Below are 26,971 nucleotides of genomic sequence, written 5' to 3' on the forward strand. Positions count from 1 at the left end.
TCATTTCCAAGAGTTGACAGCAGATGTGACCATTAAAAAGTGAATTCAACTTGTAAACACCCCCTTAAGAAGTACAGAGAGAGTTCTTTTGCTATCTTTCACTTCCGACTTTTGGCAAGGTAACAACCTCCAGGCCGACAAGGCCGCGGGGTGGGGGGGGGGGAGGGGAGAAGCAGCTTTTGTCAGCGAGCTTGGTTTTTAGTTGTTGCTGCTGGACTGAAACCATGAAACCACTGAAACCACTATGAACTCTTGTAGCTTTTTAAGCTGCTAATTCTTCTACTACTTTGAGTAAACATACAGATTACTCCTTCTCTCAGAACGACAGAGAGAGAGAGAGAGACAATTAACATAGAGAAGACATCATAGAACCACCAATGCAACAGTGAGGAAAAGAGTTAAGTTTTAAATAAGAGAGAGAGAATAAGAAGATGCTTAATAGCTGAAATATCTTTTTGTTAAAGCTATGGAGATGGACAATAATCATATAAAAGACTCCTTTAATTCATGATAAGAGTATTGAGAGGAATAGAGTATTCAAAGTGTAAGTTTTGAGCAAAAAAGAAAGTACTTGGGACACTGTGAGTTGCTGAGATTAAGTAGAGTGAAGATTTTGAAGCCTTGGGGGCAAAGAGGAAACTGTTTTCCAGGAGAGCTCACAGAAAGAGATAAAGAAGACTTCTGCCTTTGAATAACTCATCCTTAAAAATGAAATCCCAAGACTTTAGTGACCCATGCACACCTCGGAGAGATGTGAGATGGGAGGAGAAGATCTAATGACAGATTTCCGGGCAGCTGGCATTAGAGAAACGGAAAACTATGACAAAAATAGTTTTCTGGTGAGGAACTCCATAGATTGGCAGAAAGAGACTTCTGTTTCTCTACAAAGACTGATGAAAAGACTCTAACAAAAATTGAGACTGTTTTTTTTAACCACCAAAGTTCTAAAGTTATTTGTCTCTATGTTATCATGTCATGTGTACAAAGAAGTGATAAAAATGTAAAAGATGAAGGGGTTTTCTGGAAATTTACTCTAGTGTTCTTATTCTTGTAGTTTGTTAATAAACTGTCTTTAGTCCTTTTAAGTTTTAAGCCTGTTTTGCTCTTGTTTTAATCCATATCTCACAACAAGAAATAAGTAATTTCTTTAGTTACTGGTTTAAAACCACGACAAATGGGAGCAATGGAGTGTTCAAAGTGTGGATTTTTGAGCAAAAGGTGGAGTAATTGTGATACAGCGAGGTGTTGGAACAGAGGGGGGAGAAGTAATAGTTGAAGATTTGTGGCCTTTGAGAGGCAGAGAGAGAACTTCTGTTTCCAGAGAGGCTCACAGAGACAGATGAAAAGAACTTTTGCCTTTGAATAACTCATCCTTAAAAATGACATCCCTAGACTCATTTGACCCACACACACCTCAGAGTGATGTGAAATGGGAGGAGAAAATCTGATGGCAGAATTTTCCAGTCAGCTGGCATCAGAGAAATAGAAAGCTATGAAGAAAAATAGTTTTCTTGTGAAAAGCTCCATAGATTAGCAGAAGAAGACTTCTATTTCTCTACAAAGACTGATGAAAAGATTATAGCAAGAATTGGGACTGTATTAACCACCGAAGTTTTTTGTCTCTATATTTTCATGTGAACAAGGGAATGCTTGGGTAGTGGGGGAGAAAAGGGTTGTTCTGGAGGTTTTATTCTGGTTTCTTATTCTTGTAGTTTTTGTTAATAAACTTTCTTTGTTCCTTTTAAGTTTTAATTCTGTTTTGCTCTTGTCTAATCCACATCTCACAGCAAGAAATAAGTAAGTTTTCTAGTGATTTTTTGGTTGCTGCTTTAAAACCACAACATGTGGGCAGCTCTTTAGGCCACTGAGGTCCTGCTCCTCCTATTTTTGGAAGCACTTCCGAGTGAGAGATGATTCAGGTATTCAGCACCAAGACCTCCAGCAGCAGCAGCAGCAGTCAGTTCTTGAATGCGCTCAGTGGCCGCACAGCTCTGATGGGGATTTGGAGGGGAGGGCATGAAGGGGAGCAGCCCCCATGCCCCAGTCCTGCCCATGGGGGCCTGCAGCCCATGGGCATGGAGCCGCAGGTTCTGGAGTAAAAGAGGCAGCAGCTGGGGCAGCAGCTGGGCAGCACAGCATACATTGCACACATCTACTGCAGGGATATGTTTGCAGTGTATGTTTGTGTATACATACACTCCAAATTGAAAAAAATAGGACAAAGTGCAGCTTAATTTCAGAGGCATTGCGGAAGAATTATTACCATGGTTTTCCTGGTTGACTTTTGGAACATTATAATTTATTTTTTTAATACTTTATAAAAACAATCTCTGAAAACGAGTTTTTCAATCACAAGGGTTCTTGCTTCAGTCTAGAAAAAGCATAATTCAGTGTACCAGGGAGATTTTCTCATAGCACATTGCTGATGTTCTCATGCTGCCACACATGAGTAGAGATGAAATGATTTCTCACTGTTTATGTTTGATTATTGTTTGGAAACAGCAGGAGAAAAGACATGCCCACTGTGAAGATTTGGTTAATGCGGGTCAGTTATTATTTCAGCTGCAGAAGTTGAGGGAGGAATTTGCAGGAGTTTCCTCAGGCAGAATCTGGTGCTGGTGCTTGTGCCATTGGGGACTGGAGTGGGCTCTTTCCTAGCACAGCTCACCATGCCAAGCTACTGGGCATATCTGGTTTTTACTAAAAGCAGACAGGCATTGTTTAACAGTGCCTAAAACAGATTTGTTGGTTCCTCTGAATTAACTCAAACTGTGGGTGTTCAGTCTGGAGGAAAGGAGGCTCAGGGGGAATCTTCTGAGTGTCCACAACTCCCTGACAGGAGGGTACAGCCAGGTGGGGCTCTGCTCCCAGGGAACAAAGGACAGCACAAGAGGAAATAGCCTCAACTTGCACCTGGGGAGGTTTAGATTAGAAATTAGGAAAAATTTCTTCATGGAAAAGGTTGTAAAGCATTGGAACAGGTAGCTCAGGGCAGTGATGGAGTCACCATCCCTGGAAGTGTTCAAAAGACATGTTGATGTGGCACTTGGGATAGGGTTTAGTCGTGAACATGGTGGTGGTGGTGGTTGATGGTTGGATCTGATGTTTGGAAAGGTCTTTCCCAACCTGAAGGATTCTATGATTCCACAATTGCAAACAATCCAGTGATAACATAGCCTAATTTCTCTTAGTGTAAATGACTCAGCTCACTCCCTGATGTTTTCTCACATCCAATGCATTTTTCAGCACATGGAAGGAATAAACAAGGTGTGAAGACTGAAGAAGGAAAATGAGTCCACAGGAGTTTCCTTGGGAAGAGAGCAGAAGATTCTTCAATTTCCAGAGGGGAGGAGAAACATTAAAAAGGTTGAAGAAGCTGAAGTAGTGGCAGCGGTACCAGGGAGAATAAGAGGTGACAGAAATGGTTTGTGGCTATGAATTGCAGGGCAGGCAGAGGACACCAGTGACCTGAACAGTTTGGTACCTCCTGGCCATTAGGCAGCTGATCCCAAAAATTCATCTCTGCTCAAAGGGCATGCACAGCCTGGCTTACCCAGCACAAGTGCAGGAACAGCATGAGGAAAATGGGAGGTGAGTGTAAGAAATTACCTAAATACATAATAATAAATGTATTGCCAGCAGGTTTTGCAGCCTGTACTGAGCACCTTGATCCTGGTTGCACTCTTCCCAGGCACCAACACCATTAAATTAGAGGGAGCTGATTTAAGCAGTTTTTTAAATAGTCAAAAAATTTGATGTAAATGATAAGGACCATTTTAATCTTGCTGCTGTTGCTCAGAAGGCAGAGGACTGGGCTGAAGCCAGAGCTTTTGAGGAACAGCCAGATAGTGACAGGCAGAGCCACAGAATGATAATATGGCACCACCTCTGTTAAGGAAGAGTTATTTGTCCAGCAGGGGGCTAGCTTTGGAGCAACATCCCTGGAACCTCTGCAACACAAATCGTAGGGAGTTCATTCATACTGCAAAAGATTTCCTGCCCTTATTTACCCTTCCACATTCATTACATCTCTTCATTTCAAAAGCCATCATGGGAGCACTCTGCCCATGCTGGAAGGCTTGTCCTTCCCCTGCTTTGCTCTGTACCAAGATGTTCTCTGTTCTGCTGCTGCTCAGTGCATCTCCTGGCTCCCTGCCACTGAAGGAAAATACATCTGTTTATGAGATACAAACAGCTTTGTGTAAACCACAGCCACAAGGTGCCAATTGCGTGTTCTCCCAGCCCAGCAGTGCCTCCTTCCCCCAGCACAGAACACTCTGTTAGCACAGCTCCAGGGGTGTGTTGCTATTAGGTCATGTCACCAGGGACTGGAGAGCACCAGACTATGCCCTGTATCTTAAAAATCCAGATGTGTGATGATTATCTCATGATAGCCATCAGAGGTCCTGTTGTAATGATATTTCTAATAATTTAGCTTTCGGGAGTTCTTAGGCTGGGATCAACCCCTGCTCAGAGCTGGAACAAATTGTGTGCTCCAGGCTGGTGTCAGTGAAAGTCCTGGTGCTGCCTGCTCCCTGAAGAGATGGAGCTGTTACATTTTTCTGAGTCCACATGGTGTAACAAGGTAATTTCTAGTTGGGAGGATGGATATCAATGCTCAAACCACTAATATCACTAAATACAGTTGCATGAGGTTAAATAAGAATACCCTGTCAACCACACTCCCCTTTTTTATTACCTGATTATATAGTAATATGTTGTTATAGTTCTTTCCTTATATTTCTTCTTTCTGCATGTTGGTCATCTTGGGGCTGCAGCTGGAACAGGAGTGGAAGCCCCTGACAAAATTAATCACCTCCCTCAGGCCAGACATGGATTTTGACCCAGAGGAACACTGACATAAAGGTGGAGTGTTGTGTTATTCAGGGAACAAAATATCACAGCAGATGACTGCCTTCAGTTTAGTGTGTTTCTTAATAGACTTGTGAAGTAAGTATGAAGGAAATGTCCTTACTGTTTATTACAAAAGGTCAAGTGTACAAACACCTGCAGCTGTAGACAATCTGAAGGACGCTGTGGTTACATCAGGCAATGCCCCACTCTTCTGCTGCGAGTCTCTAGCCCCAAACAGCTTGATCAGGCTGGGGGAGGTTTCAGGAGACAGCAGGACACTCCCTTTTTCTTTATGCTTCTTAAAAAATCCCTACCCTCTTGCCACTAAATGTACAATGCAGCTTCCAGTGGCACAATTTCTTCTTCCTGTGCTGGTGCTGAGCTCACAGGGCCCCACAGGAGGGACCTCTGTGAGCAGTGGGATTTTCACTCTTTGCAGTCGTGTCCCAGGACAGTCCTGGCACTGCAAACACATTTTCCCTCTGCATTTTGCAGTAACAGCCAGGAGCATCCAAACTCTTGCAAAGCAAAGCTTATTTAAAGAATAGGTTTAGTCCTGGTTAGCTTCTGAGGACACCTCCTTTGAAGCAGCATATGCAGGGAGGTCTGAAATGTCCCTGCACCCTCTGAATCCCAAATGGAGCTTGGAAAACAGGAAACCCTACCCTAACCGTCCCTAAGAGCAGAAAAGATGCCCTCCCCCTTTCCCGGAGCTGGAAGGTGGAAAGGAGGAGGCTGGAATGGCAGTGAAGTTTGTGGCTGTCCCACGTCCAGCAGTCTCTGCCTTCCCCCACTGGCCTTGTGGGAACTCTGCAGCTTCTTCCGATGAGAATACCCCATGGAAAACCCTCTGCCTCTGTGCAGAATTCAGAAGTAATGCACAATCTCTCCCCTTCCCAGAAATCAGACTATGTGCATTTGCTTACATGCACACGCCAAGTTTTAGTCCAAAGAGAGTTTTATACCTGACTTACAACCCACTGAAATAATTTTATTATGGAAGCAGTGACATAACTTGATAGTAATGCACACACACCACTCCGGTGCCAGGGGTTTATAAGTCTTTTATGAGGTGTGTGTACCAGAGGTGACATCCTCAGCACAAGCCAAGCTGGCAGTACCTGGCTGGGACCCTTCTAGCAAGGAGCTGGTGCCCCTGGGTGTCTGGCAGCACTGTGGAGATGGCTCCTCACACAGCAGACCTGGGAAAGAGACAAGGACATGAGTTCAAATAGCTCATGGCAATGGTCAGCAGGTGCTCCTTCACCTGAGAAAGTCCTCTCCTTCGACCTGATGGGCAACAAGAAAACCAATTTTGTGGAAGCAGCTATTGATCAGCTTCAGGTGAGTTCCAAGTAGAGCTTGTCCTCCAGCTCCTGCCGAGGATTATCTGCTCTATACTGTGGCCCACTGGCATCAGAGCCTTGTAGCAGTGGGTTTCTGCTGCTGTGGGCCATGAAATGAGATATCCTGGCTGGTGCAGTCATGTTTGAGGGAGCTGGTGTAACTTTTCTCTAAAAAATTATTTTTCTCTTTCTCTGATTCTGCTGCAATTCTGTTATTTTCTTTCTCTTCCTGGATTTCTCAGTCTCCTTTGGGCTGAACTCCTTTTAGGATCCTCCCTTGTGGGAAGCTCTGCTTATCTCAGTTCTTTAGGTTTGAAGAAGACGCACAAGCTCATTAGAATCTTGTTTCTCGTGTTTATTAGAAGGTCATTACAAAACTTGGCAGGTCCCTCCAGGCTGGCTACACAAGGTTAATTCTTTGCAATCTGGTACATTTCTTTCTTCCGATGGTACAAGGCCTTGTGGCACACTTTGTGTTTGAAAGCACAAAATTACCCCAAATGATGTCATTCTTTTATCTTTATACCTATTTTTACCCAATTAACAATAGACACGTATATTGTTTTTCTTAATGACCCAAAGACCCATCACCTGTGTGCTGCACTGTGGCATTTTCTGTCCAATCACTTACTACTACCCAAAAACCTCTAGGAGAAGAACAAAGAAGGACAACACCCTGAATCCTCTATCTTGTCTTCTGTTCTCTAAACTAACTTTTTCACCCAGTGACTTAAGAAAACTCTCTAATCTACACACTTACACTTTTAGCTTTTACTATCTAACTTTAACAGTTGTTTTCATGTATCACCATGAAAACGTGCTCATGAATTTCATGTTATACGAAATTCAGTGTTTTTCTGGATCTTAGAGTTAAGTATCAGAAACAAGGGGGCACACTCTGTATCCCAGACTCCAGCAGCTGGGATACCTCTGAACCGCCAGGTAACTCTGGAGCATCCCTGGGGACCAGTTTTAATTAGAATGTAAAATTTCCTCTGCAATGATCTTGCATTACTGCTGTTAAGAGGGTAAAATCTTCCATTACCCTATGAATTCTGAGTGTGCAGAGTCTTGGCTAAAGCTGGGCCAGAGACAAGAAAGAGAAGTTTTGGCCTATTTGCCACTAATTTATGCATGGGTGGCAGTCAGCACCCAATTTGCTTTGCAGATTCAGTAAAGGTGAGGGGCTACTGTAGACCTAAAAAACCGTGTTTGTGGTACAGCACTTGATTCCAAAATTGTTCTAGAAATGAACAAATATGCCTTCATAAAAAAATTGTGTGGTTGCTAGTGCCCATGTCTCTGCTGTGTGAGAAGCTGCCTGAAGAGTAATACTCATTCAGCTAATGTTCTGAAGGGATTGATCCAAAAACTATGACACAAATGCAGTTTGAGCAAAACAGCAGCTTCAGTTTATAGTCATGACATCACAAAGGCTGAAAAAGATCTCCAAGGTCAGAGTCCAATCTTTGACCTGATATCTGCACTTACCTGATCTGCAGGGATCTCTGTGCTGCCATTTTTAGTGAGTCCACCTATTGTCTTGGTTTGAAAAGACAGGTGTCTGCTAAGGAAGGCAGAAACCTTCTTTGAAATGGAAAAAAAATTCCCCCTCCCCCCAAATACTATGAACTTGAAATTAAGGGACTTTCAGGAAAAGATACAGGAATAACAGTTCTTTACTAAAGAAATTAAAATAAAAATGCAATAGTACCAAAGAAAACCAACAAAACAACAACAACAAACCCCACTGATTGAATACAATCTGACACCCTGTTGGGCAGGGTGTTGGTAGCAGTATTAAATGCAGATTAAATGGTGGCTGCAGTCCTCCTGAAGCGACAGATGTATTTCTGTTGAAGTAATCCTGTAGAAGGCTGTAGTTTTCTTCTGAAGGTCTGGTGGTGCAGATGGGTCAAATCTCTCCTCTGGGAATTCAGTGGAGAAAGGCTGGTTGTAGTGTTCTGAGTCGCCAAAGATATGCTGGTAGGAATGCTTGGCTCCTCCCCCTGGGTGGAGCATCTCACAATGGGATGATGTCATTTTATCAGTCCTGCAGTGAGACTCAATGGCCCATTAACAGAAGATATCACCCAGAGGGAGGATTGGTCATGAAAGAGATAAAGAACACTGCCCCACTTGGTTTCAACAGATGGTAATAGAATACATACGTTTGGTTGCATCTTGCATTGCAACCCAAGACACCTATGGAGTTTATGGTGAGCACAGGAAACAGCACCCAGATTTGACACATGAAAAAAATATGTGGGATTTAAAGCTCTCCACAGACCTCGGGTCATCTGTACTCCCTGTGAACACCCCAGAGACAAAGGATTTTGGCCTCCAAAGACCTCTGGTGGTTTGACTCCCTCATCTGTGTGTCAGAGGGCCCAGAAGATAAGCTCTCTGCAGCAGGGAGCTGGCAATTCATCTATTTAGCACTTTTCTGGCAGTGCAAGAGGTTAAGAATAGGAGAGGTGGATAGCAAAGTCCAGCTTCATCATTTCTAGTAAGATTAAGTGAAAATACCAAGGAATTATTTTGTTTAACATGAGAATGGGGAATAGTTTTGATATTCAATATGATTAATTTACAACAAATTCTAAGTCGATTAACTATACATACATCATGTTTCTTTTCCCAGATGATCATTTATCCAGATAACTCTGCAAACCAACAATTAGAGCAGCATTCTCAGTGCTCTGATAATATTCTCTGGTGTTCCCAGGCTCAGGCTGCTCAGCTGAACGATGGGTGGGCTGTGCAGCAGCTGAGCACGGCTGTAACAGCATCGTGGAATGATAGAGCATCATGTAGGGAAGCTTGGGGCTCCTGTGCCAAACAAGTTTTAGAGCAAAAACTGGTGTTTTCTTGCTTCCAGTCTTTTCTTCCTGATTCTTAAACAATGGCCAGAGGATGAGGTTGGCTGTGGCCTGGTTTTTCTACAGTTCCAAAACAGTGCATCACCCAACAATCCTGAGAAGCCTTTGGTATTTTTCCAGTCTTTAGTTTTTCTCAATTATTAGCTTAATTGCTAAGTCTTCTACTTTTAGATAATATGGGGAGGCATGAAGGAAGTGCTGTTCAGACACTTGAGTCCCTTTTCAGCTTCAAAGGGCAAATTGAAATTCTGTCCCTGTTCCTTCTCTTGGGCGACACCAATGGCTCTTGCTGAGCTCTTGCCAAGGTTGCAGACAGGGAATAGCCCTTTCTCAGTTCCTCCAGGGCAGCAGGAGCACTGTGGGACTGGTTTTGAGTCTCCTGAGAGAAGTGCAGGAGGAACCTGCACTGGTGGATTCTGTGGGTCACGTTTCAGCAGGCATTTACTGCAGCCTGCTGCAGAGTGAGGCAGTTACTGGTGTCTGTGTAACCAGGTACTTGGTCAGATGTTAAGAAGAAATTCCTCCCTGTGAGGATGGGGAGGCCCTGGCACAGGGTGCCCAGAGCAGCTGTGGCTGCCCCCGGATCCCTGGAAGTGTCCAAGGCCAGGTTGGATGGGGCTTGGAGCAGCTGGGACAGTGGAAGATGTCCCTGCCCATGGCAGGGGTGGCACTGATTGGACTTTGAGGTCCCTTCCCACCTAAACCAGTCTGTGATTCTATGATTTTCTGCCTTTATTTTCACTTGTGAACATATTCCAAGTCTACAGTGGTTTCATCACACACGGGGCTGCTCCATCCCTGTGTGCACTTGGAGGAGGAGATGGTGAGCACGCTGCTCACAGTCCTGCTGTCCTTTCTTCAGGAACTAAAAACACACAGCTTTTTTCAAGTTTTCTATTTTCATTCTATATTTTTATAATTAATTCTCTCACCCCTCAAAATCTTGCCTAATTGGCAGTCCTGGAATAAGCCCCATTCCTCTCTGGCATGGTGGGAATGTGCAGGATTTCTTCTGGGTGCCTTGTTGCCTGTAGGTTTTGGGCTCAATGAGTTTATGCAGAACTGTGCTCATGCTGGAAGTTAAACTTTGTCTTTAAAGGGCCTGCAAGATCAGCAAGGAGGATTTTAAGTTCCTCATAGCAAAAGCTGTGTCCATTTGGCACCTACAGCCATTCCAAGACAGACTGTGAAGTCTCCAGAACAGTTTGATGATGCAGTGTTAAAACAAATTTCTGCCAGTGCTGGTAACCTGCCATAGCTTGGCTGAACTACCTGTAGCTAAAGAACCACTTATGAATTTGCATTTTCAGAGGGAATTTCTTGTGAAGTCTGAATGCACTTCTTTAGTGACAGCAGTCTATTTGACCTGAAGCACTCTTGGCTTTCATTCAGTGTCCACAATCACATTTTGGCTGTTGAAAAAGTTATCAGAATTCCATGTTTTCCAAGAAGCTGTTTTGAGCTCTCCACTAAATGCTAAGCAGAGCTCTGCTGTGCTGCCATTTTTGGTGAGGTTTCAAATGGTTTCTTTTTGTGCTATGACGAATTTTAATAATTGCTGTAAGTGTGCTATTAGTCAAAATGAGGGAGAAAGAAACCCAATTATTAAACTAGACTGCTGTGACTGGGATCTATAGCTGATATATTAAAGCCCAACTGTCATGCTTAATAATTAACTCAACCCACTGGCAATACTGGAAAAGAAAATGAACATTAATAATGAGTTAACTGATCATTATTTCTTTTCCCTCCTGCCATTAGAACAATATCTTGCAGTATATCAATTAAACAATCATTTTATATCATATACACTGTGTGCTTTCACCAGTGCTTTGCTTGCTACCTCCTGCTTTCCCAAAACCCCTTTTATGGAATTAATGTTTTTTTCCAAGTCTTCCTTTGCTGCCTTGGGCTGTGTAAGGCCTGAGGGAGCCAGTACAGGGTGCAAATGTTACTCAAAATGCCCTCTTTGCACCTGAACCAAAGAGAAGTGATCCACATCCCCACTGACTTGTGAGGACTTTCTGAGCACTCTGAGGCTTCTGATTCAGGTCATCAGTCAGCACAGCTCACCCTCCTGCTGCAGCCAAAATCTTGTCTTTGCTGTGGAGTAAATGCCCCCCAGGCCCAGCTGTGCTACTCTCTCAGTGTGTTGGGGGACAGATCTCTGCTCAGGAAGGCACCTGCCCACCTGAAATGTGTGCTGATGTCACCTGGAAAGCCCCACCTTTGTTGGAATGGCTTTATGACCAAGGTTTTCCCCAGATTATTTCAGAAACCTGGGGTCTTTCAGTCATAAATATTCTTGCAGGGGGGATGGACAGGATCTCCTTAAGCAGTGCCCTCAATCACATGCGGGAGCAAACTCAAGGGACTCATTTTAATTTGGATTTTATCTCTGCATTTCAGCAAACTCTGCCAGCTTCTTCTTGCAGTCATTGCAAAAAGCACTGTTTGGGCTCTGAACCTGCTGATATTTGCAAGGGAGTCTGAGAAACGGTAGAAACATTGCACAAATTCAGAGTGCTGTCCTGAAGTTATTGCAAAGATGATGATTCCCTGTGTGTGACAGAGGAGAGCTGCCCTCTGAAATGTTTTGAGGTCTTCAGTGCCCACCAGAGAGCTTGGGATAAGCCAGATCCCTTTGTACATTTACCTTTTTCTTTGATTTTGGTTTTTATTTCTTTTATTTTTTGGTATTTATTTTGAGCCCAAACTCACCAAACAGAAACCTTGACTTAATTATGTCAATAAGAGCTTATCAAATATGGGGCAGTGCCCACCATGTCCCCAGTGGGCTGGTGGGATTTGTTTCTTTTGCCCTTGCAATTCCTGATGAGAAGTCTGGCTTTAGACACAGCTGTGTTTGGGGGATGTCTGAACGTGAAAACACCTTTGTTTTTTGCCCATTGTCCACAAAAGCAGTGTGTGCTTGGGCAAGAGCATTCACTCCTCACTGCTGGCCTTTGGCATTCCTCCAGCTGCTGTCACCTGCTCCCCTGGGGATGGTCTGTAAGTTCCCCTCCAACCCAAAACAATCTGTGATTCCCTGGTTCTGTGATTCCCACTGCAGTTCCCTCCTGGTCTCCCAGTCCTGCCGAGAGCCACATCAGAGCACAGCTCTGATGGCCGAGTGTGACCAGCTGCAGCCCAGCTGGGGAAGTCCTAAGGCTGGGGATGTTGTGTTCAGGAGGCAGAGCTGAGCTGGCTCCAAAGCAGCAGCAGCAGCCCCTCTTCAGCAGTGACTGGGGCAGCTGAATCCATTTCCTGAAGGGCATTAAGCTCCAGCTCAGGGTTTCAGGTTGTTCCAGAAATGTCCCCATGAGTTTGCCCCAGAGGTCAGCAGCTCCCGGGCACAGAAGCAGCAGGAAAATGACTTCCAGCCCTCACCTTGGTGCCCACAATAAATTAAGTGATGAAATACCAGAAAAGCACCTATGAAAGAAGTTGTCCTGCAGCTTGAGAAGGAAAAATAAAGGAAATCCCTGGATTTAGGAGTTGGTTGTAGGACTGAGAAAGGAGGGGATGCTGCTTTTGCATGTGAAAGAGACATAAAAGTATCTTTAGACTGAAAAGGGATAAACATTCTTTGTAGAGAAAACTTTCCCAAATCTGAAGTTAGCTGTAGCAATACTGGGAGCAGTTTGGAGCAGTGACTCAGTGCATGGAGGATATTTACTTACCCAATTGCTTTATGTTTTAAATCCATATTGTGATATTGGCTTTCACAAATATTAAGATGAATGTTATATGTTATGTGCTTTTGCTATGTCTTTTTCTCCTGCTAGCAAGTTTTAGGTGTAGGTCAAGAAGAATTTTGGATTTTGGGGCAATGTCCTGTCTATGCAAAGCAAGATAACCTCCAGGAAACAAATGATGGGGCCCAGGCTGATATCAACACTGACTGCCTGCAGAAGAAAGAACCCCAGCCCAAATAAAAAGAAGATAAATGAGAAATTAAGAACAAATGTGTGTGCTCTAAAAAGGTGGACCTGGGGAATGGCCATGCAAACTAGTTCTTAGAAAAGTTTGAATATGAATTAAAAACCTTCAGCAAAATGGGATAAAAAGGGTGTTCCAAAGATATCAGGTGTGCTCCTGGCAGCGCCAGGGCACCTGGCCATTTTAACCCTTTGCTTTATTATCTTTGTCTTCTAATTGTCTTTTTGTTTATATTAAACCTTTTATAATTTATTAAATGAGTGAACCTTATTTTTCACATTTAGATAAATCCCCCTGATGCCAACGTTATCTGACACTTTTCATTTTTCTATATTTAACAGGAACCAAAGTACAAGTCTCTATTGCAGGAACTATTGCCAAGGAGATGATTATTCATTAACTCTGGGTAAGGAAAAACGGGCTTAGCAACATCTAAGATCTCTGGGGGGAGTCTCGACATTAATTTCCTGTCAAATTCCTGTTGGTATTCTGTGTAAGCATTACTCCAAATTAATAATGCAAAATAACTAGAAAGTAGCAGAAACCCTAAGGCAAATATTGCAATTTTTAGCCAGAATGAGTTTAATTGGTATTATTTTATGAATCCTTTGCCTCTGAAATGTGAGCTGTTTCTGGTGCTGTTACCTGAATAATTGACTGTACTTTCTAGAGAAACTACAGCCAAAGGACATTTTACCTCTCAATTAGAAATGGTGGAATAATAATTGCTAATAATGTGTTTGATTGATTTTTTCACCATCACTGTTGAGCATATTTTTTATTAATTAATGTGTTCATTAGTAGATCAGTGTCATAGAATATAAATAAATTATTTGGGATGCTTCCTCCCCATCAGTCACTGAATACATTATTCTTGACTATTTCAATTCATTAAGCCAGCTGCATTCCATTAAGAAAACAATATAAACAATAGTTCATGGAAGGACTCTGTAATGCTTTAAAAATCCACAGGGAATATTTCTCTCATATCAACATTTTTATAGCTATAATATTTTAACCTGGAAATGCTGTGCCCTGGCTAATTTGAGGAAATCACCAGAACCTTTGGGATAAACAACCCTGTGTGTGTGGAGCCCAGCTCTGCCTGGGACACAGAGGGGCTTGTGAGAGGGGAGGGATGCTTGCATTGGGGTGTGCATGGGCTGAGGGGTCTAAAATAAGCACTTGGCTCTATGGGGCTGTGCTGAAGTGCTGCAGTGCAGCAGAACCTGAGCACAGCCTTTTCTGAGGCAAGATTGTGGAAACTTGGTCGATTAGGAAATGCAGGAGGGCTGGTGCTGCTGTCTCTGCCTGCCCCAGAGCTGGACTTCAGCGTCCTTTTACATTGAAATTCCCCCTAATAACTGTACCAATTAATGACTGTTTGGCAGTAAGAGTTAAAAGATCATGCTCATTGCTTAAATCTTGGGAGAATGTCTCACCCTGGCAGCAGTTTCATGGTACCCACCAAAGCACCCACTACCATTTTTCCCACAATTAAGTGGGAAACCTTTGAGCATTTAACATTATCTCCTATAAAAATCTCCACCTAATCATCTAAAGAAGAGCCAGCATCATTTTGATATTTAAGCAGGAATAACCTCCTTTTAATTTCAAGAGTCTATTCCCTTGTTTTTATTCCTGTGACTAATTGATCATGCATTCCTTTCTGATAAATGCCCGTTAGTGTGGTTGGTGGCAAGAATCAATGAAACCATAAATTGCACATAGTTTGTGATGATTCCTCCCTTTGCAGTCAGTCTGGGAGACAAAATTCCTTGGCAGTGCAGTGTGTCAGGGAATGAGAATGCCTTTGTTCTGGGGAGAGCCACAGCATCACAACCACTTCAAAGGCAGATACAGATGAAGGGAGGGGGTGAAAGCTGTGATCTGGTGTCACACAGCACTCCCTAGCACTGTGATGCAATGGTGGAGGTAGGTGAGAAAGAAAAGGGTCAAATACCATCCACAAAACAACCCAAACCCATATGCCTCCAGTAAAATGTGCATTCAGTTTAATTAGTTTAATTTTGTTGGAAATAATGGAAAAGAAGCAACAGTTGCATTAAAGAACAAAACTTGTCTTACACCCATGGTGAGCTGGAGTAGAGAGGAATTCAGCATCATCCCTGAAAGTGTTGGACAGGGCTTGGAGCACCCTGGAATAGTGGGAGGTGTCCCTGCCCATGGCAGGGGTGGAATGAGGTAAGCTTTCAGGTCCCTTCCCACACGAATCACTCCATGATTCTATGATCCATCCCAAGGTTTATCCATATGAATTGATGTTTTGTTGCTGCAGCAGCTCCCTGGCAACTCTGAGAACCCCAGCACCCAAAACAACTCACAGGGAAACCTCTCTTGGCCTTGCAATCATCAAGGTGAACAGCATAACAGTGGCTCCTTGTGAAATACCCTCTTGCTCATTCCTGCTGCTTGGCTGGAGGTGCCTGGAACCAGCCTCATCTCCCAGGCTTTTTGTCAGGCTGCAGCAGAGCTGGTTGTTGGTACCAAAAAATAAAGAGATTCCCCTGTGCTTTATTGCCAGAGCAGCCCCTTGCTCCTGCCAGCACGGCTGCAGCACCTCGTGGTTTGCAGCTCCAGGCAGAAGGGGCTTGTTGATGGTCACTGGGCAGCTCCTCTGTGTCCTGGGGCAGGGGAAGGTCAGCCAAGAGGATCCCATGGCTATGAGGGGGAAAAACAGAAAGGAAAAGAGGAAAAATAATACAACAGAAAGGCCAAATCCACTCTTGCCTGGTAAGTGTTGTCTTGGGATCTCTAACACCACTTGGGGCTCCATGGAGTGTTGGCTGCATGAACTTCCAGTGTTCTACCACAGAATTGAAGTTGAGCTCCTGAAGGCATTTCCTGAACTACTGACTCAAAAGAAAGTACGTAACTTTTTTTTTTTGTCATCAAGATTTTTCTCTTACATCTTTCTCATTCCCTAGGTTCAATATATCTAATGTAAAACTTGACAGGAACACAGAATATTGCCCAAAGGTATTGGCTAGTGATGAAATATCATCCACTGCCTTTTTCTCTCCAAGAATTTGCAGGTTAGACTGGTGCACATATACAGAGTGCTCTGATAAACTGCTGTGCTGGTTTGGGCTTATGTAGTGATGCTGGTTTTGCATTAAATTTTTAATGTGTTCTCTATGTAATTATGCTCTATGTGGTATCATGTTATTTCCAACTTGGATTGCTTCAATCATTTAATGAAGGTAGTGAAGAAATTCTATTTGCAACTGTCTTCAAAAATCGAGACAAGTGTTTGCTCCTACTAATGAACCCTGATATAATATCACCTATGAGACACAAATTCTATCACTAGACCAATGTTCAAGTCAGTGACAAAATCAAAGGGTGTTTACAAAAGAGGTTATTCTGAGTCTGTGTCTCAGGAATATCAAATAATATTTCATAAACAGACAGCATTTCTAATTACAAGTTTATCCTGGGCCATTGGTTTTTAAAAGACCTTTTCTGGGATTGACAAATGAGGGAAAAGAGCAGCCAGCTGCCCAGAAAGGGCTGAGATTGGCTCTGCCAATCTCTCACCCTGGGGAGACCACATTTACTGGGTGCTTTATGAGGAGCTCAGGCTTTGCAGGAATTCATTATTTATTTATTTATTTTCCTGCTAAGGTTTCTGTAAGTTAAAATAGGAATGTTTCTCCCAAATTTATTATGTCACAATCAAAACTTAAACTCAAGTTGCTGGTAGAAGGGAGGTTCTTCACACCTGAGAAGAAGTGGAGGGGTGAATTTCAGACATGTGTTCGTGGGTCTTCTGCAATCCTCAGTTATTTTTAGGTAGTGCCTGCCAGAGGACCTTGCTGACACGTTCATTTGATGATGATAACTCTTAGATGAGTTTCCCAAGCAAAAAGGCAATGGCTGTGCTGCTTCCCTGTCTCACTAAAGGCAAACTGGGTGCTTAAAGGATGAGTAAAATGGAACAAATATTTGAAATTTGTAAATACGAGTGAGAAGAAATTAATTATGTAAAGTAAAAAGACAATTAGCATGACATTAAGTAAAAAAGAAGTGTAAATTTTGTATTATAAATAACTTCATAGATGGACATATCAGGCTATGACAAAAACCAGTCAGAAGTTTCAGCAGATGAAAGGCTGGAGGAATTGTTGCTACGAGCCAACATTTGATAGCTTGTATGGGAATTTGGAAGACAAACCAGGGATATACTATCAGCCCATTGTAGTGCTGGACTAAAAGGGCTCTTGATAGGTTTTTTCAGAAGTGAATAAAAGTGGGAGGCAAACTGGCTTGCCAAGAGGAATAGTTAACAATTAATGACAAATAGCTTTGCTCTTTGTAGGCTTTACAGATGCAAGGATGGGACAAACATTTCTTTGGCCCTGATTCAGCAGGTTCACAGGGGTCACACAATTCACAGCAAAAAGCTCTGGCCTGACCTATGGAGAGTGATCTGCTGGAGAGCCATGGACCACAGGAAAGCCTTTGATCTCTGTGTGTGCCTGCCAGTTGGCCACTGCTGTGTCATAAATGCCTCTGCTGTCAGTGGGAAATGTGAGTGTGATAAAGGAGAATTTCAGAGCCTGCTGTATGCAGAGCTTCAGCTTCCTTCTGCCTCCAGAATGTTCTGTGGCTCCAGAACCAGCTGGATGGTCACACTTCTCTGTACTTCGCCACACATCACATGGAGAAACGAGCAAAGCCAAACTCAAAGACCCTCAGACAGATGGATTAAATAATTTGTGGCCACAGAACATTTCCTCTGGCTTCCGAAAGAGACTCTTGTCATTTCTAGGGCTGCCTCAGCTGCCAGCAGTGGTGGCTGTGTTGTCCCAGTACTGCCCACAGTCCAGCTGGAGTCCAGCTTGCAGCAAGGAAAAGATTGGAAGGTGAGTGTTCCTGGGATTTGCAGGGAGACATGAGGCCGAATGCCCTATGTGCCCAGAGCACATTTCAAAGTGCTTGTTTTGATGATTTGGCCATGCAGAATTTCTCTGAGGAGCTGAGCAGTGAGGAAGAAGAGGTGCAAAACTGAAGGCCAAGATGCTGCAGGTATAATGAGGTCCCAGCAGCCTCCCTATGGCTGGAGCTGTGAGCAGGAACACATCAAATGAATGTGTTCCCTGTCTGCAGCCAGTGTGGGCTGCTGGAGGGGAACAGAGAGGGAGGAGAGGGATTGTTTTGGGGAAAGGCGAGTCTGTACTCTCCTGGGTACTGGAAGAAGTCCCCAGAACAGCCCTGCTCAGCTGGGAAATGTGAGGGTGAGGAGTACAGGGCTCTGGTGGGATGGCATGAGCAGCTCTGGGAATGAGATGATTGAACTGACTGCCACAGCCTGTTCTCTCCCTCTCCCTCTCCCTCTCCCTCTCCTCTCCGCTCCAAGCAGCAGTCTGATTTCTGAGATCTTGCAGAGAGCTGGTTCCTTGGAAAGAAGAGCTAGACCTGACAGCCCTGGACTTCATTGAAGACGTGAGTATTCTGGTCAAGTATGAGTTAGACACACTTATGGACAAGTGAAAAAGTATTGGGGTTTACTTAGTTAGTTATTGATTGATTGATTTTTGTGAGTTGTTCACTGTTTGCTAAACTGCCTTCCACACTGATTTGCCTTGTGGCTCTCTGTGACTGGTTACACCAAAGGATAGGCAAGAAGACCACTGGTGTTCTTTCTTGCATAACAGCAGCCTGAACCATGAAGGAAGGCCCCAGCATTTTTGAAATACAGTCCCAAGCTGACCTGGTGCTGGAATGTCTTTCTATTGCACAGCACCATGGCAAGCTGCTCTGAGGTGGAGCAATTTTCTCTGTAGCTCTCCAGGAGCAGGATAAACCACATTTATTTTTCACACCACATAAGGATTTATGGGAAATATTGACGTGGTTGTGTCTGCCTGTCAAGGGTACAACAGCAGCTTCAGCAATTTTTTGGCACAACTCTTTAAAATCCAACTGTTTACTGACTTGTCATCTCTGTCTTACAGTAAAAAAAGGGTAAGTTTGTTTTGCATTTCAGGGATCTATTCAGATAATCTCATCTCCTTAGTTATGAATAAAATGAGGTGTGATTTTCATGTGTATATTTTCAAACTGCAGATTTTTCAGCTTTTTTTTCAGCCTGTCCTTCATCTTCCAAGGGCAATGCCTCCAGCTCATACATTGATTTAATATTTTTAGGGGTTTTTATAGCAATGTTCTTTCCATAACAGGTACAGAAATCTGAGCATACATCCCTGTGTACTGTGTATTGCATTATAAACACAAACTCATTTCTCTGGGCATTAAATTCAGTTTACAAAACAGTGTTCTTACTGCAGCCAGGACTGCCAAGTGAAATATTTCTGTATTTACTGCTCTGACAGCCTGGCAGTTGGAGTAGGATGGCTGGAAGCAAAGCTACAGCATTTACCTTTGTTAAACAGCAAGGGCTTGAAAGAGAATTTTATACACTAAAGGCCTAGAAAGGGTTGAAAAAAGAGGACTGAGGGTCAGGGTGATAAATGTCTGAGTGGCTTATTATAAGAACTTGGGAAGAAATAGAGGAAAACCAAAAATTCAGATCAGCCTCCAAGATAAAATCCTTGGGGAGAGGTGCAAATGCTGGAAAATGAGACTGGGGCTAAAGCAGGGAAATGAAAGAACCAAAGAAAGCCTTTGGTTTTGCTCTGTCAAAGCTTTTGCCTTTTATCCAGTCAGCCTAAATAACTGTGGATAGTCTGTCAGTAATGCTGTAATTCTAATGATCACCTGAATTTTCATGTGAAATAGTTTCTGGTTTTCATTGCTGAAAAAAGCATGTATTAAAAATATTTAGGCTTATTTAAAGCCCTGCCTAGTTTCTGAAGGTGCACATTGGTAAAGGTACAATTCCAGTCCATGGTGGTTGTCCTGCCCTTGCCCTGTCCTCTCCTCCCTCCCAACAATTCAACCCCAAGAGCTTCAGGAGACAGAGCTTGGGTTTGTTTTCATTAGGCAGAAAGGCTTAAGGGAGGTTTTTCTACAGTTCTTTACAGCTAGAGGATGGAAGGAATCCAGCTTGACTTTCAGATCCCAGATTTCAGTCTGTAGTCCTAGTAATAAATAAGAAAAATTTAAAAAAAGGGAAAAAGAATCCCCCTGTAAACTGAGCATACATTATCATTTCCTATGGATTCCCAGGGCATTATGAAACTCCACCAGGCCAGCTTCCAAGTGTCCAACTGGAACTGCCCTGGGAAAAAGCTGTCACTGACAGGAGTCAGTGGAGCTGAAGGCTCTGTGCACAATGGGCCCTGTGGGATCAGGTGCTGTGCAGCCCCAGCTTTATGTTTTCCACCACTATGGATGGGCAGTGCCAGGGTAAGTATTGCACGAAAAACTTCTTAGAAAATATAAATACTTTTGAAAAGCCCCAAATTTACCCATTGTTTTGGAAATACCAGTACAAATTCATGGTAGTGTCCTCAGCACAGAATGTCAGTAATTATTTACGCTAATGTTTGTGAAGGGAAAGGGAAATGCAGATGAACTTGGGAGTGTTCAGTCATTGACTGCCTGTGTAGTGGTTTCTGGCAAGTAATGGCTCTTTTTTTCTGGTTAATTCAGAAGAATTAGCACACAGCAGACCCTAAAATTCAGGTACCTGCTGCCATCCTTCTGGTAAGAATTCTCCAGCTGTCTGGAAGCTGCCTGCATTGTAACACAACCACTTGAACACCTTAGTGAGGGTGCCCAGCTGACAGACACTGCGAGTGAGGCAGGCTGGTGTCATCTTACCAAAAACCAGCAGGAGCAAGACAAGACATGCAACTCATTGAGCAACCCCCTATGATCTTCTGAATTCCAAAACCTCTTCAAGTTCGAGGAATTCCAATTAGGGGGAGGGTTTGCATTAGAAGGAATCCTGTGGTTTGACAGAGCAGAAGCAAAGAGAGCTGGGAATTCCCAGGCAGGGCTGTACTGCACAGGCAGTGACTGGAGATGCTGCTGCAGGGACGGTGTCAATATGCCTGTTTTCCCAGCTAAACCCTCTGGGAAAAGCTTCACTGCAAATTCTAAATCAATGCAAATAGCCTGTGTGAGTGGGTTCCAAAAGCTGTGCAGCCTCCCATGAGTGGGGGTGTGTGTCACAGATGCCTGGTGAGGATCCTCTCTGTCACACTCCAGGTGAGCCTGTGGGGACCAGGACAGCCTCAGCTGCTCCAGTCACAGCCACTGCATCCTCTGATGGGCACTTCCAGTATTCCAGTGAAATTAGGTGTTTGGAAAAACTTGATAAAATGAGAGTATACTGGAACATTTCTTGGATCAGGCTGCTGCATTACTCATGAGTCCTTAATTCTCCAAATATTAAGGGAACATTTCCTAATATTGGGCCGCAGTCATTTAAAGGGATACAGAACAGCTTGCTCAGGTTAAACCATGATGTCAGGCCCTTGGCCAGGCACCTCCAGGGCAGGAGGGGAGGGAGAGCCCCAGGTGGGGCTGCAGGTGTGTGGGAGCCTGGCTGTGCTCCCAGGTTCCCATTTCATATGTGCATGTGCATGTTTTACCAGCCTCCAACTGCAGCATCTCATTGTTGGCGCTCACATTGCCTCATTCCCAGGCAGGATCCTCTGTTGCCACAGCAGACCACTTTAAGGCTCTTTTGGGCCTTCCATCTATAGCTGAAACCACTGCTAACTTTGCCTGAGTTTGCAGAGAACACAGCTGTAAGCACTGATGATATTGGCACTGCAGAGTCACTACCTCTGGTTTTTAGATCCTGCCATTCTGGTGAGATTCTCCTCTTTTCGGGCTTGGAGCTGCCCTGGCACTTTCACTGCATTTGTTACTGCCATACCAGAAGCACAAACAGAATGTCAAGTGAGCTTCATTTCCTCTCCTCTCTGTGTTGGTCCATAATGATGCTACCCACTGCTTCACTGCTCATGTCCTAGCTCCTGTGAAACTGATAGCTGTGCACAACACTTCAGAACTGAGAGAAGTTGGGAGTGTGTTGGCAACCAACTGCTTTGTTATTTTTCTAGATGAGTGAAGCTCTCCCCTGCATTTTAAGGTCATCTATTAAGAGAGAATGTGGATTTGGTAAATGACAGAAGAAGGGACCCCAGGGAGAGGCTGCTGTGAGCTCAGCACGCATTCCCACTGCCAGAACTGTGTCATATTTCATGGCTTTTTCCAGGTAGATACCTATTTAATTACAGCCCTAGATGGACATGGAGAGCAATAAAAATGGCATGTATGTGATGAGGGGAAAACAGCTAAAGATGACTTGCAGCACCCAGGAGACTGGAGGTCTGCAGCACGTGTGGCCTGCCAGGAGCTGCCTGTCTTGGGAAAAGTGGAGAGCTGCCTTTGGGATCCGCCTAGGTTGGAGCCAGTGATGTGTGCAAACCCAGCCATCCCCAAGAGGAAATGCTCAGAACTCTGCTTTGTCTCTCTGAGCTAAATGGAAATGGGTCCCTGAGCATTCCCAAGTTCCCAATGGAATGCAGACTCCTGTGAACTCGAGCATCCTGAGCTGGTGGAGCTTCTCCTGTGGGAGATGCAGAAGCAGGAGGGAACAGGGAGTAGGACAGGTTGGATAAGCCATGTAATCCCTGGGCCCCAGGGAAATTCCTTCTGCAGCAGAGTGAATTTTGCTATAAAAATTTATCATCTTTATTTGCCCTTGCATATAGAAGACTTTAGTTTGGAGGGTGCTTTTTTTTTTTTTTTCTTTTTTTAAAATATATTTTTATGGAATTGCTTATTATAGATATCCCTGCTGGCTATATTCAGAAATCTGAAAGTGTCTCTGCTTTTGGGAGCTGATGGCTCTTTGTCACAGCACCAATTTCTTGAAACATAACTAGTTTTCTATTTAATCCTTCTCAAGTATTATTTCTCTTTAGGCTGCAAAGTTGTTTTTTATGGAAAGGAAAGTATGTCCTTGTGCATCGTGTACAAAGCAGACTTTAAATCAGAAAGATAATTTTGGTAGCTTACCAGATGGAATTTGGGAGGCACAATGAAGGCAGGTGAAAAGCTAGAAAGCCCCAGTGGCAGGGGGTTTGTGGAGCTTTTGAACCAACTCTCCATCACTACAACCTCCTGCACAGTTAAAGTTTGTCAGCAGCAATGGAACGACAGAAAGATAAAGTGAGAGACTCCAGTGTGAAATCTGAAGGTGGAAGGGGAAGGCTGTTCAGCACCACTTGATGAGCCAGGAAATTCAGTTGCTGCAGTTTTCAACAATTCTCTCATCTCTGGCATGTCAGCTGGGTGTTAATGCTTCCACATTGTTACCACCACAGGGATTTGCTGTGAAGAAGAAGTCTGTGACGGCAGCCACAGGCAGGTGTCAGCAGCAGAGGGCCAGGTGGTGCTGGAAGGGTCCTGTCTCCAGATCTGTCATCACCCAGGCTGCAGGACAGGTGAGAGGAGAAATACAAATAGCCATGGAAGCAGTAAAGTAAACAACTTTAATGGAAGGTCAAAGATGCTTCATTGTTTTTATCAGTTGGATTAGGGTGAAAAATGAGACATGGAGTGTTCCTGCAAATGTTGCATAGGTCTGGGGCTTAGAACTACACACAACACCCAGGCTACCAAGCCTGCCAGAGTTCAAGGAGAGTTTGGACAATGCTCTCAGGCTCGTGGTGGGAATCTTGGGGGTCCTGTGCAGGGCCAGGAGTTGGACTTGACATTCTTTGTGTGTCCCTTCCAGCTCAGGACACTTTGACTCTCTGACTTGCTAAGTGGTGAATTGTGAATTACCCATGTATTTCCTGGGCTTGTGGGCTCAGCCTGGAGTGTTAAATGGCTGTGGCAGAACTTCCTTAGCACAGACGGCAGCTTCATTTCCTCAGTAGCTTTTCCAAGCAGCACTTCCTCCTTTCCCACCTTCTCTCTGTGGGCTTCAAGGCTGTAGAACATATCTAAGCACAGAGTTGTTTAATGTGTCATAGAAGTTGGCTTAGTCATTTAATGATTTTATGTGTCTATAGCTCTCTTCCTTCAGGGAAACTTCTGTCACTATCAGAGGCAGGATCCTGCAGAACTCACTGAGGGGATTAGGGAACCTGCAGAGGCATAAAGGGGAAATTGTCATGGAGCTTAAACCAAAGCTGGAGGTGACCATGGGACCTACAGAGTAACTGCTCTGGGGGTTGCCCTGGGCTCCAGGGAAGCATCTGTGACACCCCTGTGTCCCCTGGGACAGTGAGCAGCCTGTGTTAAGCTGGACTTCTGCTGGAAAGGGATGCGATCTCATCCAGCAGGAGGGATGTTTGTTTCTGTGAGCCTCATTGGAGCCGAGACAACCCACTCAGAACATGAAAACATGGAGGCCACAAGTCCTGAGGCACCTTCAGGAAACACTTCAGCTGTCCTCAATGCCTTCCCTCTCCAAAGCCTCTGCTTGGCACAAAGGCGCCACATCTGACCTGAAAAGAGCAAAACAAAGATGATCATCAAGTCTCCTTGGGTTCAATGACCTGCCAGTCAGCTTAGCTATGATGTGGATAATTCTGAATATGAACACAGCCCCCCTAACGCTCCCCATCCTGCAGATAAGAAGTGCCAGCCTGGATGAAGGATAAATAAGCTCGTCATTAAGCTAATGAGACCCATATGCTTGTGCAGTCAAACAGAAGTGAACTAAATGCATGTAAGAGCCAAAAAGCAGATGAATGAACCACGACAGACATCCTGAAATCATGTTTAAAATGCAAATATTGATATTTCTCACGCTTTTCTCCCATATATAAATCACATCTAAATAAGGTGTCTGGTAGAAGAGAACATATTTTGCCTTTGAGCTCAGATGCAAACGAAGCAAACACAACTTGAGAGAATACCTAGAGGCTGCTGTGATTCCTGGAGACCACAGACAGTTGGAAGTCACAAACCAGACTTGCCATCATGATGGATGCTGAGCCTGAAAGTCATTTATATGCAAATCTGCACAAAATAATCAGAGGGGTGTTTTTTTTTTTCTAAAAATGCAAACCACACATTTTTCTCCTGCTATCAAACTGTAAATGTTGGGTGTGGGGAATCCAGAAATAGTTGCAGTCAGAAAGCACTTCATTACCAGAGAAATTATCCTCTTTCTTCTTTCCATGTTACTTGTACAGAAGAGAAAAAAGAAAAGAGAAACAAACCAGCAGCATTAATGAGCTTGCTATTATTTTTCAGTGAAGCTGTAACTCAGGGAAAACTTTTGCTGCTTTGTGAAAGGTTTGGGCTACCTGTTGCAATGCACTTGCTCTGTATTGCTGCTGGAATTGACATTTATTGCTTTGTAGGTCTGCAAGATCAACCCACCTTTTTCCACCGTTTAATCAGGCAAATTATGTCTTATACATAGTGCTGGCAGAGGGCTACGAGCTTCAGGCTTTCCCCCTGGGAAAATGTGCCAAAATCCCTCTCCTTGCCTTTGAACGTGCCCCTTGGAGTGAATGGAGCTCCCAGCTGAGTTTGTATGGGTTAGAAGCAGCCACTCTGCCTGTGAGAGACTCTCATTATGCCAGGCATGGTTGTGATAGCACAGGCCCAGGGGTGCTGCTGCTTGTGATTGAGATTTGAATTGTGAATTTGGGGCCAGTAGGCTTTAAGGCCTCTTCCTACCCCAAACATTCTGTGATTCTACAATATATCACATGCCTGGGTTATGGGAGCAAGCTGAGAGTGCTAAATAATGTTTGGCTCAAGGGCAGTCAGACGTGTTTTCTTATCTGCTTTTCTTCTCATATATACATATTTTTGCCTTTTGCCAATATTCTTGTTTTTCTGACCACCCTTTCAGGGAACCGAAAAAAAAGAGACACCCTTTATCTTGGATTCCTTTTGGACTATCTTCCTGAAAGGCAAAAAGCTGTGAATGCTCATCAGATTGAGTTCAACTGCCAGTGCCCCCTCAGCTGGCGGGCTGAGCTGGGCAGCAGGTACAGACACACTGTCAGAAACAGACTCTACACCCAGCACCCACAGTAGCAAGAGATGGAAATGTTTGGAAAAGACAGATTTGGGTTTCAGCCGAGCAGAGATTTTCACAAAACACAGTTTCAGGCTGGTAGCCCAGAGTTTACAGACTTTCTGCATGTTGAAGTGGGAAGGTAGAGCTTTAAAGCTATGAAATGATGATAACTCAGCTCAAAATGGAGAAAATGAGTGTAGAAAGGGGCTGTGCTGGTTAGCACCAGCTAGGGACTTGGCTCCCAGCTCCTCTGTATGATCTGATTGCACAAGTTGTTGTTGTGGTTTGTGTTTGTTTTGTTTCTATCTCTGCTGTTCTGGGATTTGACCACATTGCAACATCTCCACCTTGGTGCCTGCTGCAAAGGGCTCCTTGTGGTCCACAGCGCTCCTCTGATCACTGATATATGACCCAGCACGTGGGATTAGGGAATTGTGACCTAAGTGTTGCTTATCAGGCACTTCTCCAGCCAAGTGTGGCACTATCCCGTGCTGGCATTGGCTGCCAGGTGATTACAAGCCACTAATGACAATTTCCTTCCCTCAGATCGTATCGTAAATGCATTAATAGATCCCAGCAGTTGTTCATATCTTGCATAGCAGGTGAAAGGAAATCCCCCTCCTCTAGATTAAGTGAATTAAGATGGGAATGTCATTCCTGCTTTACAAAGACTACAACAAAAGCTTTTTTAATGGTTCAGGATAGAGGGGAATAGTTCCATTTTCCTGTTTCTTCTCACGCATCAAAAAGGTTCAGTTTGGGAGCTCATATTAACCAGCCTCATGAAGTGCACCATATGTTTTAGTCTTTTTTAATTACTGTAGCCTTTACAGCCTCAGCTAAATGTCATACTTAGTGCTTTGTTTTACAATTAAATCTCTCCTTTGGGGAGATCCTGAAATCTTTTTCTCTCATCGTCTGTGCAGTGTAAAGGAGAACTGCAAATTTACATTACTCTAGGCAAACAACAGTTCTGTTTGGAAAATAAACTTTAAACTATTATTATA

General features: G+C 43.9%; 1 long non-coding RNA gene across 7 annotated transcripts; it reads left to right on the top strand.

Moving 5' to 3' along the window:
• LOC117245062 lies at positions 1 to 26,971 on the top strand. Of its 7 annotated transcripts, none has more exons than XR_004499224.1 (9): positions 1 to 119; positions 3,247 to 4,866; positions 13,366 to 17,913; positions 18,012 to 18,076; positions 18,411 to 18,493; positions 20,180 to 20,359; positions 22,030 to 22,184; positions 23,299 to 23,418; positions 23,992 to 26,971. It is a non-coding gene; the product is annotated as an uncharacterized LOC117245062 (long non-coding RNA). The 7 variants fall into 7 exon arrangements; XR_004499226.1 differs by having other exon boundaries at positions 13,366 to 13,430; positions 15,973 to 17,913; positions 18,411 to 20,359; XR_004499223.1 differs by having other exon boundaries at positions 18,411 to 20,359.

This window comes from Parus major, chromosome 12, assembly GCF_001522545.3.
Source record: "Parus major isolate Abel chromosome 12, Parus_major1.1, whole genome shotgun sequence".
NCBI lineage: Eukaryota > Metazoa > Chordata > Aves > Passeriformes > Paridae > Parus > Parus major.